This window comes from Balaenoptera ricei, chromosome X (genome assembly GCF_028023285.1).
Source record: "Balaenoptera ricei isolate mBalRic1 chromosome X, mBalRic1.hap2, whole genome shotgun sequence".
NCBI lineage: Eukaryota > Metazoa > Chordata > Mammalia > Artiodactyla > Balaenopteridae > Balaenoptera > Balaenoptera ricei.
In genome coordinates this window covers 4,979,120-4,999,631 of record NC_082660.1, presented here as the reverse complement: position 1 = coordinate 4,999,631, position 20,512 = coordinate 4,979,120, and the positions used below count along the sequence as shown (strand labels likewise).

General features: G+C 46.5%; 1 protein-coding gene across 6 annotated transcripts in view; it reads right to left on the bottom strand.

Annotated features, from left to right (window-relative positions):
- The window catches only part of STS (steroid sulfatase), a 639,557-nt gene that overhangs the window by 612,737 nt on the left and 6,308 nt on the right, over positions 1-20,512 (bottom strand). For 4 of the 6 annotated variants that reach the window (XR_009500087.1, XR_009500086.1, XR_009500088.1 and 1 more), the window contains exon 1: positions 3,719-3,879. The exons of the other annotated variants lie outside the window; for them this stretch is intronic. The gene's annotated coding sequence lies outside the window, so the exon portion shown is untranslated. Of the gene's footprint in view, positions 1-3,718; positions 3,880-20,512 lie in introns of those variants that run through there. 6 annotated transcript variants of the gene reach the window in all.

Below are 20,512 nucleotides of genomic sequence, written 5' to 3'. Positions count from 1 at the left end.
GAGACCCCCCCCCCACCCCAACTCTCCATCTATCTGTAGACAAGACAGCCCCCCCATCCTGGAACCACTAAAGAGGAACACTGGACCTGGGACCCATTCGGTCTCACCTGCAGGCTTTCTACCAGAGTTGACAGTCAAGCCGGCTGCCCTAGCTGAGCCCAGCAGTGTGTCTTTCCCTGCACTTCCTGCTCATGATAGGCATTTAATGATCCCTGACACTGGCACTTGCGGCATTTCCCAAGTTTTGTTTTCCATCTTGGACAGCCTTGGAGGTGAGACTGCGCTTGTGTTTCATCACTGCTACACCTTTGTTTACCTGGATCCCAGGGGTGCTAGGTAAGAGTTCACTGACTGACTGATCGAGTTTTACAAGGTTAATATCCAAACGAGGGGGGGATTTTAATCAGAAGACAAGAAGCAAAGAAAACAACAGAGGTGGCGACTGGTCTGGAGAACACTGCTTAGGATTTTTACCCACAAACTTTTAATGCCTGTTTCATCCAGCCTTTTAAGGGATGCCTGACATTTACTGTTTAGCTTTTAAATACAAATAGAGGGAGACTTTATATCTTTTTTTTTTTCTCATGCAGTGAGAGCTTTTACAGTTCTGAATCCTGATGGCATCCGTCGTTATATTAAAATCTCATTATAAATGAATATGGGGCAATATCTCAGTTGGGAAATATGAATGACCCTGGAGACACCAATTCATAGGAATAATCTGTCAGGTATTGCCATGGGTTTAGTGAACACACAGAGTGCCCTATGGCAAATAACCACGTCGCGGAGTAATCTTTCAATAAAATAGTTTCACCATTTTTAGTAACATCATCTTGGATGGCAATTGTTTCTATCAGCCCTCATTCAATCTGCAAGGGTGAGCACAAAGGACAAAACTGATGTAGACAGGAAATCTGTTGATACCTGGGTAAGAAGTAAAGTAAGCAAGAACTAGACATCTTAATTCATTCCGATCATTCATTCACAAGGGAAACGCGGAGGGTGAGGCTGAACGGGGGTTACATGCATTTCTGAGCATCTATCTCTGGGGGAAAAAAATAATATATTTGGCTGGTTTATAACAGGTACATTATGTATGGCATGCATTGCAAAGGACACACTGTCCCAGATGCTGATTTTTCTGTAATTGAGGTACATTTGCAGAATGGACAGGTTGATTTCTGGACCACAGACTCATTCCCTGTTTAACCCAGGTCCTTTATACAGAAGCCAAACCCTGTCTATGTAGCCAAACACTGGAATAATAAACACCACATCCGAAAACACAGCCAGTGCAGCCACAAGGAGTGGTGGAAGCCATGGTCCTGAGGACACACTCAGTGATAGACGTACACGCCTCTCAAGTAGGTAGGAAATCTGGTTGTCATTTTTCAGGACACAGATTCAAGTGGCTCATGCCAGACTTTGAACCTGTATATTTAGAACAGAAAATAAACACGTGTGGGACTTCCCTGGTGGCGCAGCAGTTAAGAATCCGCCTGCCAATGCAGGGAACACGGATTCGTGCCCTGGTCCAGGAAGATCCCACATGCCGCGGAGCAACTAAGCCCGTGCTCCACAACTACTGAGCCTGCGCTCTAGAGCCCACACCACAACTACTGAGCCCACGTGCCACAACTACTGAAGCCCGTGTGCCTAGAGCCGGTGCTCAGCAACAAGAGAAGCCACCGCAATGAGAAGCCCACGTACTGCAAGGAAAAGTAGCCCCCGCTCGCCGCAACTAGATAAAGACTGCAGGCAGCAACGAAGAAGACCCAACGCAACCAAAATAAATAAATACCAAATTCCTAAGTATGAAAAAAAAGAAAAGAAAGATGTGACATGGAAAAAAGGTTAAAAAAAAAAAAAGTGGCACTGCTATTAACTCCTTCTCAAAATTATGTTTTGGAAAAGCAGCAAGTACTTAGCTGAGAATGACACTCGTCTTTCATGGAATACATTTGATGGCAAATACTTCTTATTCATATTCCTTGCATCCAACTCAGAAGCAGCGGTTCTAATATTTTGATAGGTAGGGTTAAATGGACCCAATTTCCCTTTTGAGTCAAGCTACAGCACGAAGGGAACCTCTTTACTCACTTCCTCTTAGGTTTCTTGTTTTTACCCACCGGTGTTTTCAAAGTATGAATTTCATCCAGAAAGAAACAAATAAAGACTATTAGACAATTTCTTTCCTCTCCCACAAGACCTCCTCCTTCCGGAGCAAACAAACAAGTGAATACATATCAGATAAATTGTTGCAGGTGGTTTTACAGATTTTTTTTTTTAAAGATAACACTCCAGATAAAACACATACTTTCATTAGTCCCACACCAGATAATTCAAAACTCTATCTGCCCATATCTAACACTTGGCCCTTGGACTTATGTAATTAACTCTTACCCCATGTATTATTTAACTATTCCAGAAAAGGAACAAAACAGGGACCTATAGACAAAGTAACCATTCCCAGAAACAACAACAAAAAAAAGAATCCAACTCACCAACTCATGAGGCTTTCAGACAGAGCCATTCTCTGGCACACAGAGAAGGTGCCTTGACCGCAGGGACCTCACACAGCTTTCCCGCTGACTGCACTGGACAGCACCCCAGCCAAGAGCTCCCGGGCTTTGAATAGTCATTGGACAGCCCGGGAAAGTTATATGGATTTATATCACTGGCTGCAAAGTCATCATTCCGGATAACCGGAAGCTCTCATAAAAAAGTTACTTAACCGCCTGTTTCTCCATGTGGTCCTCCCTCAGGCCCCTAGTGCCTCATCTATAAATCAGAGGGGAGCTGGGCTTCCTGAAATGATCAGTCACACCTTGACACTAATCAGACGGGCACGTCTATCATTTCTGAATACTGCACCGTGATCTTTCTTTTCCTGCTGGCACCTTGAAGTGGGAGGGGGAAAAAAAGCGGACATTTACTCAGAGCATCTCACGTGTGCACGGGAGTGTCCACGCCGCTGTGCACAGCAGGCAGGTGTGGCAGGTGTACACATGTGGGCGGAGAAGCTGGGGGTGCTGGAAAGCAGTGGGGAGGTGGGCGTCGCACGTGGGGACCACTGCTCCCCCACTAGGAGGCACCGGGGTGCGGGTGAGGCCGTGCGCAGCCGGGGCTGCCTTCCGGACGCCCTGTGCCCGGCCCGCAGCACAACAGCCCTGCGTTCCTGACTATCACGTGTCTCGCTCCCCCGGCACGCGGCACACAGAGCCCCGAGGAAGGCATTCCCGGCCAACACCCAGGGTGAGGAAGTCGGCCGGGCAGCCCTGAGCCTGGCGGGCGGAAAGCAGTACAGAGGAAGTGAGCCCCGATGCCTCAGCCCACTCGTCTAGGGGACACGTGTACCCCGGGAAAGACAATTGTCAGCATTTCTCTTTTGGCCTGTCCCCTCTCATCCATCATTATTTCGTTTTGTTTAAGTTAAAAAAAAAAAGTAAAGATTAAATCTCCACCTTTGTTTTCCATGTCTATAAATAAAACCTTACTTAGTTTTAATTATTTTGTGTGCCTCTGGCTCTTGGCAGGCACTCACATAATTAATACATAATGTAGCAGCTGCTGACATAGTTCCCGTTCTTCATGGAAACCCAGGATGATAGTATGGTGAAACCTGAAAAACTATTTTAACCTGAATAAGCATGACTCTGACATCATCAAAAGGGGACATTTGGTCTTAGGGGGGGCGAGATGTCTCTATAAAACTTACTCGTTGGAGAGATGGTTCACAGTATCAGGGGCCAAAATTCCAGCACGTCCGGGGATGCTTCTGGTCACTGAATGCTTTAAAGCCCCAAACTCAACGCCTAGTGCAACTCCAAAGCTGCAGGTTTCATTCCAGGGTAAGTCACCGTGAGCGAAGGCGTGGTTCTGGTGGTCTGGGAAGGGAGAGGATGAGGAAAGAGCTTCTGGTGTCTTCATGGATCACTCACTGCGCCTCTGGCTGCTCTCCGGTCCCTCCCAGCAAGGAATGTAGAGAGAAAGATAAGGTCAAAGGGGCAGATCATTCCCCTGCGGCTGGTACTGTCCAGAGATGGCTCCAGGCCACTGGAAGGGCTGACCCTCTCTCTGAAGTGCATTCCTACGAGTTCACGCGACCTGTCCCAGCTGGATTCCTCCCCACCGACAAGTCCTGAGACTGGGGGAGGGGCGTGGCTGCGGCTCCTTCTCAGCTGGAGTCCCCCCCACCCCCCAGGAGCAGATGTCCAAATGGCGGCAAGACTCCCTCCCGGCGGGTCCCCATGGGCCACCGAGGTCAGCTGGTCGTGCATCTCTGAGAGCCTTGGGAAGCCCAGCCTCTACCAGCACAGCCCCCTCCCTGGAAACTCAGGCAGGAGTCAGGCCCTTGGGGCACCAGAGATGCAGAATGAGGTCTCACCCTCTCTAAGGGGTCTCGCTGAAGCCTCACAGGGCTGGAGTGAAGCAAGAAGCCCACCCCTCCACAGGGAGGGGCACAGGGCTAATGCCAAAGAAACCTCTTCACAAGCCCCCTCCTCTTCTTCTTTTATACCCTTGCTGCTGGATCACAGAGCCCACAGGGTTCCACACTGCCTGGTTCCTCCAGGACCTTACGTATTCGCCCCTCAGCTGACACATTACCATGCTACCGTAAATATTCCCCTGGGAAACATCTCAAATAAACAACCTAACCTTACACCTAAAGCAATTAGAGAAAGAAGAACAAAAAAAAAAAACAAAAACTCAAGGCTAGCAGAAGGAAAGAAATCATAAAAATCAGAAATAAATGAAAAAGAAATGAAGGAAACAATAGCAAAGATCAATAAAACTAAAAGCTGGTTCTATGAGAAAATAAACAAAATTGATAAACCATTAGCCAGACTCATCAAGATAAAAAGGGAGAAGACTCAAATCAATAGAATTAGAAATGAAAAAGGAGAAGAAGTAACAACTGACACTGCAGAAATACAAAGGATCATGAGAGACTACTACAAGCAATTATGTGCCAATAAAATGGACAACCTGGAAGAAATGGACAAATTCTTAGAAAAGCACAACCGTCGGAGATTGAACCAGGAAGAAACAGAAAATATAAACAGACCAATCACAAGCACTGAAATTGAAACTGTGATTAAAAATCTTCCAACAAACAAAAGCCCAGGACCAGATGGCTTCACAGGCGAATTCTATCAAACATTTAGAGAAGAGCTAACACCTAACCTTCTCAAACTCTTCCAAAATATAGCAGAGGGAGGAACACTCCCAAACCCATTCTGCGAGGGCACCATCACCCTGAAACCAAAACCAGACAAAGATGCCACAGAAAAAGAAAACTGCAGGCCAATATCACTGCTAAACATAGATGCAAAAATCCTCAACAAAATACTAGCAAACAGAATCCAACAGCACATTAGAAGGATCATACACCATGATCAAGTGGGGTTTATCCAAGGAATGCAAGGATTCTTCAATATATGCAAATCAATCAATGTGATACACCACATTAACAAACTGAAGGAGAAAAACTGTATGATCATCTCAACAGATGCAGAAAAAGCTTTTGACAAAATTCAACACCCATTTATGATAAAAACTTTCCAGAAAGTAGGCATAGGAAAGCCCTGCAGATATGGGGATATATGTATATGCATAGCTGATTCACTTTGTTATAAAGCAGAAACTAACACACCATTGTAAAGCAATTATACTCCAATAAAGATGTTTAAAAAAAAAAATCCCCCAGAAGGATTTATCTTAGTAAGTGGAAGGAGGACTTGGGAGTCAGGTCCCAAGCTAGCTGTGCAACCTTGGAAAACTACATAACCAGCCTGGAGCATTGGCTCTCTCTTCTGCTGCGTTCCAGGCCAGGTTATTCACAAGATAATGGACCAGGACACAGTGGCTAGAACATAAATAAAGGCTCCTTTTGGGCTAACTTTAGAAAATGGAAGTGAAAAGATTGCACTTGATAAAACTATGTAAACCACTGTGCTCTGAGGTCAGGAGAAGCAGGGGCTTTGTTTTATTAAGCCTCGTAGAGGCATAGTAATGAAACTGTTCAAGGTGGAACCTAGGTGATGTTTGACATCCTTCTCACCATGGTGACCACCAAAGGAACCCTCAAGATAAAACTGGGCACACCTCCTCACTTTGGACTCTGCAGAGGAGAGCCCAGTGGAGAGAGGGTTGGTGGAAAATTCTACCCTAGGACTAGGGCATGATGCAGTCAGTCAAAGACGAGCAAGCAGAGACTCATTCTCCAAGATGGATTGTAAAGACCAAGGCTTGGTCCTTAGGGCATTAACTAGAGGAACTAGCATCTCAATGCAAATCAGGCAACTGGGACCAGAGCAATATGGCGTTCGTGGGAGGGTCATCTCTTTACCTGGACCGGGCCTGGAACCTCAGGATCTACTGTGCAGCTGGCCCATTACTATGTATCGTCATCTTCTATTGTCTCTGCACGGGATCAAGTGCATGCATTCTGGAGGTACAGGTTCAGCTCTGCAGCTCTGCAGCTCAGGACGGGCTCAGCTATTCTCCAGCAAGCCAGTGCCACCTTCCAAAGCTCAGAAATGCTGACTCTTATGTATAGGATGGATACACAACAAGGTCCTACTGTATAGCACGAGGAACTATAGTCAATATCCTGGATAAACCATAATGGAAAAAGAATATGAAAAAGAATAGATATATAACTGAATCCCTTTGCTGTACAGCAGAAATTAACACGACATGGTACATCAACTATCCTTCAATAAAAAATGACAACAAAGCCCAGCAATGCTAGAATATCACAAGCATTCTCCTATCTCTAGTCCTAAGACCCTCCGTGGAGACTAAAAGGAAGGTTCTTGGGCAGAAAAGGGGCAAAACGCGCATGGACCCCACTTACATACGCTTCCTCTGGTGCTACAAATAAGGTGGACGGGGGCTGATCAACAGAGGAAGACATAAAATTCTGAGTCATTTCAGGGTGGGTGTTTTTGGTCATTTGTGGTTTTTAATTACCATGCATTGCCCGTTCTTCATGAGCTGGGCTAATCACAGCCTTGTCCTTGATATACTGCTTTTCGGGGCTTGAAGTTATCGCTTTATCATTAAGCCCAAAATTGAGCTGTAGTAAATCACCTTCCTTTAAATGACATTCTGATTACTCCAGGAGGGAGGAGTCATGGGAACTGATTGCCCCTGAGGCCCTTTCAGGGTAAATGGCCCCAGGAAATGGGGCTGAAACATGCTTTTTAAATGTTATTTCTGTATATGTGCATATGACGGCCGCCAACAAACACACCCGATTGCAAAGTGCCCACAAAAGAACAAAATACATTGACTATAACTGTTTGATCCATCTACTCCGCTTAACTTATTACACAGCTCTGAAGCCTGTGCAATTTTATTTACACATACACACATACACCATACATTATACAGAAAGAACTTTCACCCAAGTTTTTTTTTTAATACATTTATTTATTTTATTTATTTCTTTTTGGCTGCGTTGGGTCTTTGTTGCTGCGCACGGGCTTTCTCTAGTTGCGGCGAGCGGGGGCTACTCTTCATTGTGGTGCGCGGGCTTCTCACTGCGGTCGCCTCTCTTGTGGAGCACGGGCTCCAGGTGCGTGGGCTTCAGTAGTTGTGGCTCACGGGCTCGAGACTGCTGGCTCAGTAGTTGTGGTGCATGGTCTTAGTTGCTCTGTGGCATGCGGGATCTTCCTGGACCAGGGCTCGAACCCGTGTCCCCTGCATTGGCAGGCAGATTCTTAACCCCTGCACCACCAGGGAAGTCCCTCACCCAAGTTTCTTGAAGCAACACACATGTCTAGTTACTTATAATATATGATGTATGCAAATCAAGTATGTTTAAATGATATGTAATGACCTTTCCTCTTAAGTTTCTTAAACACACAATTATTTGTATCTAATACATAACATATAAGAATGCGTAACATATAAGAATGTGTGTCTTTATAAGTTAAATACCTTTAAATTTTATGTAAAGACAGTTCAAGTTTAAAATCATACACACAACTCGATTATTTACATATATAACATAAATGTGTGTGCATGTCTACACACACACACATACACACACATATCCCATTCCTCTTATGATTCTTTTTTGTTTGTTTTACCGAATTTGAATCATATATATTTTTTAATAGATTTATTTTATTTATTTATTTAATTTATTTATTGGCTGCGTTGGGTCTTCTGTTGCTGTGCCCCGTCTTTCTCTAGTTGCCACGAGCTGGGGGCGGTGGGGGCTACTATTCGTTGCGGTGCGCGGGCTTCTCATTGCCGTGGCCTCTCTTGCTGCGGAGCACGGGCTCTAGGCGCACAGGCTTCAGTAGTTGTGGCACACGGGCTTCAGTAGTTGTGGCTCGCAGGCCCTAGAGTGCAGGCTCAGCAATTGTGGCACAAGGGCCCAGTTGCTCCGCGGCATGTGGGATCTTCCCGGACCAGGGCTCGAACCCGCGTCCCCTGCATTGGCAGGCGGATTCTTAACCACTGCACCACCAGGGAAGCCTCTTATGATTCTTAAATCTTCACTCTTGCAGGTACTTTGGATTCTCTTTCCATACAATTTAATACGTAAATTTACTCGTATTTCAATGCTCCGGGTATCACAATGAATTGCCTAGATCCAAAGTTCATACTAAATGACTGCTTCAGGACAGCTGGTAGTCAGAGAGAGCTGGAGGGTCCCAGTGGACCCCAAGCACACCAGTAGTCTGGCACTTCTAAAAGCATGAGGGTGGAGGGGCGGAGATCCAACCTAATGGGAAGTTAACAGATATTACTTCCTTGTTAGAGAGTATGTGTGATGTGCTTGGGAAATGCTAGGTTTAAAAAAAAAAAATGAGAAAAGTATCCGTGACCTCAGGTACGAAGCATTTTGAGTGACATGTGGCTTGTGGATTTCAGAGGGATGATGCAAGGTGCATTGTTTCTTCCAGGCTTGTGTCATCTTGGGGAGGGAGAGGAGGTGGCCAGAAGCCCACTTTCCACTCCCCCCTGCTCTTTGTTTAACTGTGGTTCGCTTGGTTAGGCTGAACAGGACCAAACCTGCCTCTCTGGGCTTGGCTGGGCTAAGAGGCGCTCAAATAAATAAGGTCACAGTCGGACACGACTGCTGCTGCCATTATGGGTTTACATTCAAATGGTAGAAATAAAAAACAAAAATGTTTCTTCTGGCTTATTTTTTTTGGACCTTTCTTTTTCCTTTTTTCTTACAGTTTTTTGCTGGTGGTCTCCAGGACAGATGGATGGATGGATGGAAGGATAGATAGCATCATGAATGTATTTAATTTTCACATTAGTCGTCTATTAGGGATGTGGTTTTGATTACCCACAGTATAAGAAACTTTAAAAACACAGAGAAGAATATAGAAATAGGTAATTCTGCCTGTGGGTTCCTTGAGAGGCAGCAAGATGCACTCTCCCTGTGCCTTCTCAGCTGTGTGACCCGGCGGGGGTGGGGGGTGGACTTCACTTCTCTGGAGCTCCGTTTTCTCATTGATATAATAAGGTGAATTACATCACCTGCCTCTCTCATAGAGACAATGAAATAACAGATGTTTCTAAAGTAGTGGGCATGTGCCAGTCCTTTGAAGGCTGGTGGCAATTACTGCAGTTGTTAGGAAACAAGAAAGCCACTTTGAACCCGGAACTGTCATCGCTCTTTTCTGGAGGCTCTCCTTATCTGCCTTGAGTACGTGTTTCTGAGAACAGACAGGCTTGCTAAGACGTCACGTGGAACCAAGGCCCTTCTGATAAGCCAGCGGTGTCATCTGAAGTAGCCCCTGTGCCGGGGAGGCCAAGCAGTGACTCTGCCCCGGGGACAGGAGACTCGGCGTGCAGGGCCCTGGGCACCCCTCCTGTGAATCTGGGAAGGAGACGGAAGGGACCCAGATGCCCGGGCACGTCTGCGGTGGACACCAGCACCCCTAACAGGTCCTGGAGGCAAGGGGTAGGCCAGAGGATTCAGCCAGACCCAAAAATCAGGAGGGGGGGAGAAGAGCGGGAGACAGAGGAAGAGGGAGCAAGGGGAGAAGGGAGAGTCAGGGGAACCACTGACCGAATCCGCCAGCCCTGGCCGGGCCCGACAGTAAACACTGCCATGAGTTCTCTTAGAACAGGAGGTCCTGGTAAGGAACACGGAATTGACAAGTTACCACCAACTGGAAGAATTCGGGAAAGGGCAAAAGGAGAGAGGAGATGCCCGTCCACAGGTCCTACCAACCTCCCGGAATCCTTCTCGGGGAATCCACCTTGGCCAAGTGATGCACGCGCCATCAGGAAGGACCCTGAGTCAGAACGATTGGCCAGAGACAACCCGGAAACTCACCCCATCACCATAAAACCCGAGACCGCGAGCCACGGGGCAGAGCAGTTCTCCTGGGTCCCCTTACCCTCCTGCTCTCCACCCGGGCGCCCCTTCCCAATAAAGTCTCTTGCTTTGTCAGCACGTGTGTCTCCTCGGACGATTCATTTCTGAATGTTAGACAAGAGCCCGCTCTCAGGCCCTGGAAGGGGCCCCTTCCTGCAACAGGAGGAAGGAAAGAGGGGGGGCAAGAGAACTCAGTAGGCATCATGAGTCCTAGCAGTGAGCAGCGCTCCCGAGGGGGAGGTAGGGGGGAGCCTCAGGCCCCTCCCTCAGGTGTCCATGTTCATAGGTGGTCATCATAGGGTCTGAGGGCCAGAGGGAATTCTGAAACAGCGTACGGTTCAAACATGCGCCTCACTGCCCCCATTGCTGACCATTCAGTCTCGGTCCATACATGTGATTTTGCACAGGGCTATCGACTTAGGTGCGAACGCTGTGTGTGTTAGCAAACGTGTTCTCCCTCATCAGTGAATGCTACAAAGCTCATGCCAGAAGTTCCCTTTTCTTCTTAAGAACCTGAACCTGCATTTTACTCCTTTTGTAGGACTTTAAGACCTCTGTCCATTTCCTGAAGGTTGGTTTAAAAGTTAAATAATAAAAGCTGTACTTATACAATATTGTAAGTCAACTATGCTTCACGTCTGGAGCCTGTGCTCCGCAACAAGAGAGGCCGCGATAGTGAGAGGCCCACGCACCGCGATGAAGAGTGGCCCCCACTTGCCGCAACTAGAGAAAGCCCTCGCACAGAAACGAAGACCCAACACTGCCATAAATAAATAAATAAATAAAAATTTAAAAAAATAAAAAAGGAAAAAAATAAAAAGAAAAAAAAAAAAAATAAATAAATAAATAAAAATGTTTAAAAAGCTGTAAATATGCTTCACGCTAATGTGCACATTGCATTATGCTGAAATCAAATAAATCGATCTGGGGCATGGACGTCTTTCCACACTCCCCTCGCTAGACAGCTGGAGGACCCACGGGGACACGCGGCCATCCCCCATGCAGATCACTGGCCAGGATCCACACACACAATAAATGCTAGTAAGGCCTAACTGATTTCCTGTTTTCTACATAAAATCATCACACGTCGAGGTTCTCACATGCCTGCACGCCACCACGAAGCGTCCTTCATGCCCCAGGAGGGGAGGGTCAGTGGCCTAGACCGCTTGGGGACCTGGGTGAAATGCAGATGCTGATTTAGGAGGGCCGGGTGGCACCTGGGGGTCCGCATCTTTGGCAAGGTCCCAGATGGCGCTGATGCCGTGGGTCTGTGGACCACTTTTGCCGTCTACCACTGCGAGCACTAAACGGGGCTCCTCTCTTGAAGGCAGGTCCTCCAGGTGGTACTCTGACCGCAAAGGAGGTCAAGACTAATGACCTTCCCGCAAAATACTAACAGCATCCTGGAGGAAAACGCCACGAGAGGCAAATGCAGTCATCCATGTCAGGCCTCCCTTCCGGGGTTCCCGGGGCTTGGGGGAAACAGGTCGGAGGAGGGGACCACATCCCACGGTCCCCACTCCCTTGCCAGCTACATACGGAAGCCAGAGCTTTTCGTTTCCCAGCATCGTCAGGAAAGGTGCCCCCTTGGGTCCACCCTGACCCTGAATGTGATGTAGAAGCCTATCTCCTCGGGCTGGAGGGTGCGGGCAAGGCTTGTGCGGGCAAGGCAAGTACCTGTCCACAGACGGCTGCAGAGAGCACCAGGCCCGAGCCCAACCTACCACCAATCTCCGCTGGATGGGACTCGCACCTCACAGACGTGAAAACAAGGATGGGGCAGAGGCAGATTACGGATGGCGGCTACAGCAGACTGGCCACCAGACAGACAGACCCTAGCTCCTCTAGGAGCTGAGAGACCTTGGCAAGTGACGGTCAGCTTACTTATCTGGTGTCTATAAGGAAAGTGTTAATTAGCAGGACACTTAACTGTGTTTTAAAAGCGAGAAAGGACACATTTTCTAAGCAGCAATGAGCATGCTGTCGTCAGGAAGATGTTGTCAAAATGAATCGGTGAAATGTTTTAGCTGTACAGGGAGTATGTGTTTTTTTTTAAAAAAAATCCTTCTTGAATCCAGGACAGAGAGTTCTTGAATTGGGTCATGAATTCTTGGAGCCAAGGGACATGGGGAAGGTGACTGCATATACAGGGCAGAACCTCTGAGCTATTACCCTGCTTTCCTGACTCATTAGGCTACTGGGATTCCATACACATATGAGTCCCTATATATGTGTGCATGTGCGTATGTACAGACAGATAGAAATAAAGATAGATGGACAGATAGAGGGATGGACGGATGGACGGATGGATGGATAGATGGATGCACAGACAGAAGAATGGATAGACAGATAAGACAGACAGGAGGTGCTTGCTACTGGCATCTTGTGGGTAGAGGCAAGGGAGGCTCCTAAATATCCTACAATGTACAGAAACACCCCTCCCCCCCCAAATGAAAATTATTGCATTATTTTGCTAGGGCTTCCATAACAAAGTACCACAGGCTGGATGGCTTAAGCAACAGACAGTTATTCCCTCCCTGTCCTGGAGGCTGGAAGCCCAAGATCTAGGTGTCTGCAGAATTGGTTCCTCCTAAGGCCTCTCTCCTGGGCGTGTAGACTGCCATCTCCTCCCTGTGTCCTCACGTGGTTGTCCCTCTGTGTGTGTCTGTGTCCTGATCTCCTCTTCTTATAAGAGCACCAACCCTATCAGGGCCCACCCTAATGACCTCATTTTACCTTCATCCCCTCTTTAAAGATCTCCAAATACAGTCCCATTCTGAGGTCCTGGTGTCTGGCTCGGGCTTCAGCACTGAATTTTGGAGGACACAATTCAGCCCATAACGACCTTCCTGCCCCAAATATATATAATGCCAAGGGGGAAAACCCTGAACTAAAGGTACATGGGTGAGTGGCTTCTGTAGGTTCTAAAACCTCAGTTCAACACTTATCTCTTTACGTCCCTTCCTACGTGCTAAGGCTGTGTGGCCACCTGCAAACTCTCCTTGGCGAGCCTGCTGTTTCCCCCTAAAGGCCGCCTGCGGTGCCACGTCTGGGAGAGAACGTCGGCCCACGAGGACCCTGAGGCCAGAGGTCTGCAGGATGACCTGCATTTCCGGTCATCACAGGCACGTCCGCATGGTTGTTAACAGGAATGTCTGCTTCAGTCACCAGCCCAACCACAAACCCGCCTTGCTTTAAATGCCAGGAGAGACGGGCTCACGCCTGTCGCCCTTTCTCTACCTTATTGAGGCCGTGGGCTCGATCATATTCTAACTGCACCTTACCACGGGTGACAGCTGAGGAAGGCTGGCAAAGGGTCCCCATGAGCCTGTGGCTGAAAGGTTCCTGTGATGCAGGGCTTTCAGCGCGAAAGTGGTAAAGTTGTAGGCACGCCAGGACAGCCTGGTCACTCGACGTAGGACAGAAGTAAGTAAAAGACCTGGGTTATCAATTTTTTAAAGAACAAAATAAAAGATAATATTCTACGATGGACTGAATGTTTGTGTCCCCTTAAAATCCATAGCTTGAAGCCCTAACCCCCAATGAGATGATATTTGGAGATGGGATCTTTTGGAGTTTACTTCTTTTTTTTTTTTTCAAATTTATTTTTAATTGAAGTATAGTTGATTTACAGTGCTGTGTTAATTTCTGTTGTACAGCAAAGTGACTCAGTTATACATCTATACATTCTTTTTCATATTCTTTTCCATTATGGTTTACCAGAGAATATTGAATATAGTTCCCTGTGCTATACATTAGGGCCATGGGAGTTTACTTCTGATATCAATTCCAATTCCAGAGTTTTCCAACCCCAGGAAGCAATTCTCCAACACCAGTGGGGTGTCCTACAGTTCAGCTCAACTCTGACCTATCGACCCGGAGATAGCTTCAGATCCCACAGGGTAAGGGCTCCGTCCCACAAAGTCGCCCCCCTCCACCGAACACCTCCCCCTGCCCACCCGCCTTAAGACATCAATCTAAAGTCCAGGCTGTCACCTGTGCGTGTGACCAACCAGTTTTAGATCAGAGGTTCCTAATACCCGGTTTGATTAATTTGCTGCAGTGGCTCACAGAACTCAGGGAAACAGCTTACCTTACTGTTTACTGGTTTATTATAAAAGGACATGACTCCGGAACAGCCAGATGGAAGAGATGCACAAGGCAGGTATGGGGATGGGGCACAACTCTCCCAGCACCTCCACGGGGTTCACCGACCCAGAAGCTCCAAACCCGGGGTTTTTACGGAGGCTTCATTACACGGGCATATTGATTATATCATTGGCCACGTATGATTGATTCAACCTCCAGCCCCTCTCCCCTCCTCGGAGTTGGGGGTGAAAATGAACCTTCCAACCCTCTAATCAGAAACTGAACCTTCCAACCCTCTAATCAGACAACTGGTTCCCCTGGCAACAGGTCCTCACAATTAGGGGCTTTGCAAAAGTCACCTCATTAACATAACAAAAGACACCTTGATATCTTTCCTCACTTAGGAAATTCCAAAGGTTTTAGGAGCTGCCTGAAATGGAACAAAGGCTGTGACAAAGTGAGAGAGTGGCATGGACATATATACACTACCAAACGTAAAATAGATAGCTAGTGGGAAGCAACTGCATAGCACAGGGAGATCAGCTCATGCTTTGTGACCACCTAGAGGGGTGGGATAGGGAGGGTGGGAGGGAGGGAGATGCAAGAGGGAAGAGATATGGGAACATATGTATATGTATAACTAATTCACTTTGTTATAAAGCAGAAACTAACACACCATTGTAAAGCAATTATACTCCAATAAAGATGTTAAAAATAAAAAAAGACCAGATACGTATTTCTTATAACTCACAGGGAAGTAATTAGGTTTAGATGAGGTCATGACGGTGGAGCCCCCATGGTAAGAATAATGTGCTTATAAGAATAGACACCAGATGTCCACCCCCATCTTCCTACCCCATCTGAGGACACAGAGAGAAGGCAGTCATACAAGAATCAAGAAGCAGTCTTTCCTCAGGAACTGAAGTCTGCCGGTACCCTGATCTCGGACTTCCAGCTTCCACAACAGCGAGAACTAAACGTCTGTTGTTTAAGCAGCCTGGTCCATACCTTGTTAGAGCAGCCCAAGCTGACTAACACAATTTCTTAGTAAGCCTCTCTCACCAACAACAAGGAATTTACAGGTCTCTGAAACTGACAGACAACTACCCTTAGCACTTACCTAAGAGGTCATGAGTGCTTAAGTTTTTATTATTGTGTGCTGCTTAGAGTTTGATCTTATTAAATAGAAAGAATATATATGTTTATGTATATTTACACTTTATATATGCATATACCTTATATATGGATGGATATACTTTATGTATATTTATATCCATCCATACATAAGGAATACAAGTAAATATATATATCTAAAATATATATTATATATATATAACAGATATGCCATTATATGGATATATAAAGAGGGTCAAAGTTTCACTCAAGACACCAGTACTTTGATGTCTGTCCTCCATCTGTTGCACCTTAAAATTTCAAGCTGCTCCCATGTGACTGCTCCAGCTCAAGGAAAGTTGAGCATGGAACCCTTGCAACTGGAGAAGGCATCCTGGCATCTCCAAGCTCACCACAAAGTCCGACTGGTCCTGCCACCAGCAGCCCCAAAAGTTCCTCGGGTCTTGAATCAACACAGCCCTTTGAGACTCAGCTCAGGCGCTGTGGGGCTTTGCAAGTGTAACCTGCAGGACAGGTATCAGTCGTGAATTTCACACATCCTAGGACCAGGGTAGACGGAGCTAGGGAAGGAAATCAGGGCTGCTGAGCGCAAACTGCAGGCCTGGGACTGCTTCCAAAGATAACTTGGGCTCTAAGCAGCTTTCCAAATACAGCACACAAAGCAAACACATAGACGGAAGAACCAAGACAGCAAAATAAGGAAGCTGAAATAAGTTAGGACAGTACAGAGAGTGGCATATATACATATATGTATATATGTGTTTTCTTTTACAATAAATGGCATGTGTAAGTTTATACATTGCGTGAGAAAGGATCGTCTTTTTATTTGTGCCATCAGACATGAGCTTTCGACACCATCGTATTACAGTTTACTGGATTATCTGTGTAGCATTTTAAAGTTGTCAGGAAAAGTAAGCTATCGTGCCACAGGGAAAAGACAATTTTGCAAAAATAAAATGTAATTCATGGAAAGAAAGCCATCCTCCCTCTTCGTAGAAGTTCTGTGTGTATCCATCTCTGACTGTTAGGAGAATTATGAAAAGCTAAACAGGACCTAGTGACCTGTGTAGAAACTACTTTAATAGAACACATTTTCATTTTTTTTCAATCTACCTTGTGACAAAGAAGCATTACTCAGTTTTCTTCTTGTTGTTGTTGTTTTGAAGCGAAAGCCATCTTCCATCGTGTACAAGAGATGTTTCTGAAGAGTGTGGAAAATAATACTTAAAAAAAAAAAATGATCTGGGCCATGTTTTCACGCCTTGTGGGAGAAGTTCCCCAGTGCATCTCTTCCACAACTGCCATGAGATTTTGTCAGCTTAGCCGCTGTGAAGGGGGAACGCTCTGCCAGCACCTTGGTTCCTGGAAGTGAACAAAGTGGACTGTCCGCCCAGACATGCCCAGTGTGGCAGCCATGGCACCAGGGCAAGGAGGACACTCTCCAAGGATCTCTGTACCAGGATGTCTGATGCCCTCATCACCTGTACCTATGTGTTCGCTTATTTTTGCAGCAAATCTTTAGGAAGCTTCAAAACCCAGGCAACTCCCTAAGCTCCTTCTAAGGAGCCGACTTTTCCTAACATAGAGATCTCCTGCATTATCCCTGCTGTTTCCAATTCTTCACCCTGGCGTTGGAGGATTTTTTTTTTCCCTCTTAAAAATATTCCTTTTGGGGGGCGGAGTCACGATGGTGGACTGGACTTGGAGGACGTGGAATTCGCGTCTCCGCACAACTAGGGCACCTACCAGGCACCGGTGGGGACCACGGACACCTAAGGGGACGGCAGGAACCCCCAGCGGCCGGGTAGGGAGTGAGGGAGTGATGGGGGGAGGAGAAGAGGTGGGACGGGACTGGCGCCCTGAGGGGCGGCTGGGGGAGGGGAAGGGATTCCTTGCCCGAAGGGGGAAATTGGGGAACCACTGGGAGGGCAGAGGATCAGAAGGGAGCATGGCCAGGTTTCCCCTGCCCAGGAGCCTATGCAGATCCCAGGCCTGATCCTCTGCCCACCTAGGACCCCTCCAGCCACGAGGGTCCTGAGGGAGAGGGAGGGAGGGAAGGGGGCGCACAAGTAAAGGCCGGACCTCCGGGACCGGCACCCGCTGAGGGGCGGCTGGGGGACAGGAGGAGCTCCTACACCCAGTGGGACCCACCTGTGGTTCGGGGTCCAGCGGGGATGGGGGAGACCCTGGGGGGGGGCACGGAGGAGCGGAAGGGAATGCAGCCGGCACTGTCTCTGTCCACTTAGCACTGGGGAGCCTGTTGGGCTGCTGGGCCTAATCCTCTGCCCTCGGAGCCTCCCTCCTGCCACTCAGAGCCCAAGCCCCGCCCCCACAGCCCCACCCAGGGCCTGACCTCTACACTCGGAGACCCCCTCTGAGACCCCCTCCAACGTGCTGGACCTAAACCCCACCCACACACCTCACCCAGGGCCCTACCCCGAAACTCCCGAACTCCACTCCAGAGGCCCTCCTTTCCACGTGCTGCCTCTCCCCTTCTGCGCAGCTCCTGAGCAGAGGCCCCGCCCCACGCTAAACCCCACCCCTGCCTAAGTTCCACCCCCACCTCAACTCCACCCCCACAGCCAAGGTTTCTGGGTTTTTTTTTTCTTTTTTCCTCTTTTAGATTGGGGTTCTGTTTTACTTTGTTGATTCATTGTTGTTGATTCATTTATATCTTTATTTTTTCTCATAAATCATTTCTTTTTGTTTAAAAAAATTTTTTTTAATTAATTAATTAATTCTGTTTTGGCTGCGTTAGGTCTTTGTTGCTGTGCGCGGGCTTTCTCTAGTTGTGGCGAGCGGGGGCTACTCTTCGTTGCAGTGCACGGGCTTCTCATTGCTGTGCCTTCTCTTGTTGCAGAGCACAGGCTCTAGGTGCGCGGGCTTCAGTAGTTGTGGCACGTGGGCTCAGTAGTTGTGGCCCACGGGCTCCAGAGTGCAGGCTCAGCACTTGTCGCGCACGGGCTTAGTTGCTCCACGGCATGTGGGATCTTCCCGGACCAGGGCTTGAACCCGTGTCCCCTGCCTTGGCAGGCAGATTTTTAACCACTGCGCCACCAAGGAAGTCCAAAATATTTTATTTTTCTAATTTTATTTTATTCTTTATACTTTGTTATTGTTCTGCTCCTTTTGGCTTGTTCCCCCCCCCCCTTTTTTTTTCTTTTTTCTGTTGAGGTTTTGTTTTACACTGTTGTAATTGTTTCAATTATATTTTTATTTTTCCTAATATATTTTTTATCTTTCTAATTTTATTTTGTTTTTTATTCTTTCTTATTGTACTGCTTTTTTTCTTTTTTCTTTTTCTTTTTTTTTGGTGACACTGTGCAGCTTGCAGGATCTTGGTTCCCAGGATGGAGGTTGGGCCCAAGCTCCTGTGGTTGGAGCTCCAAGTCCAAACCACTGGACTAATAAAGAACCCCAGACCCCAGGGAATATCAGAGTGAGGCCTCCTGGGTGTCCTCATCTCGGCACCAACACCCAGCTCTATCCAACTGCCTGCAAACTCAAGTGCTGGACGCCTCAGACCAAACAACCAGTAAGACAGGAATACAGCCCCACCCATCAAAACAAAAAAACCGAAAACTACAAAAGAATATGTTACAGGCGAGGGAGTAACATAAAAACCTACAAGACCAAATAAATGAAGACGAAATAAGTAACCTACCTGAAAAAGAATTCGGAATAATGATAGTAAAGATGATCCCAAATCTTGGAAACAGAATGGAGAAAACACAAGAAACTTTTAACAAGGATCTAGAAGAACTAAAGAGCAAACAAACAGCGATGAACAACACAAAAACTGAAATTAAAAATACTCTAGAAGGAATCAATAGCAGAATAACTGAGGCAGAAGAACAGATAAGTGAGCTGGAAGAGAAAATGCGAGGGAGCCGAATAAAGAAAAAAGAATGAAAAGAACTGAGGACAGTCTCAAGAGACCTCTGGGACAACATTAAACGCACCAACATTCGAATTATAGGGGTCCCAGAAGAAGAAGAGAAAAAGAAAGTGTCTGAAAAAAATATTTGAAGAGATCTTCCCTAACATGGGAAAGGAACTAGTCAATCAAGTCCAGGAAGTGCAGAGAGTCCGATACAGGATAAACCCAAAGAGAAACATGCCGAGACACATATTAATCAAACTTTCAAAAATTAAATACAAAGAAAAATTATTAAAAGCAGCAAGGGAAAAGCAACAAATAACATAAAAGGGAATCCCCATAAGGTAAACAGCTGATCTTTCAGCAGAAACTCTGCAAGCCAGAAGGGAGTGGCAGGACATATTTAAAGTGATGAAAGGGAGATACCTACAACCAAGATTACTCTACCCAGCAAGGATCTCATTCAGATTTGATGGAGAAATCAAAAGCTTTACAGACAAGCAAAAGCTAAGAGAATTCAGCACCACCAAACCAGCTCTACAGCAAATACTAAAGGAACTTCTCTAAGTGGGAAACACAACAGAAGAAAAAGACGCACAAAAACAAACCCAAATCAATTAAGAAAACGGTAATAGGAACATACATATTGATAATCACCTTGAATGTAAATGGATTAAATGCTCCAATCAAAAAACACAGACTGGCTAAATGGATACAAAAACAAGACCCTTATATATGCTGTCTACAAGACACCCACTTCAGACATAGGGACATATACAGACTGAAAGTGAGGGGATGGAAAAAGATATTCCATGCAAATGGAAATCACAAGAAAGCTGGAGTAGCAATACTCATAACAGATAAAATGGACTTTAAAATAAAGACTGTTACAAGAGGTAAGCAAGGACACTGCATAATGATCACTGGATCAATCTAGCAAGAAAACATAACAATTGTAAATATTTATGCACCCAACATAGGAGCACCTCAATACATAAGGCAAATGCTAACAGCCATAAAAGGAGAAATCGAGAGTAACACAATAATAT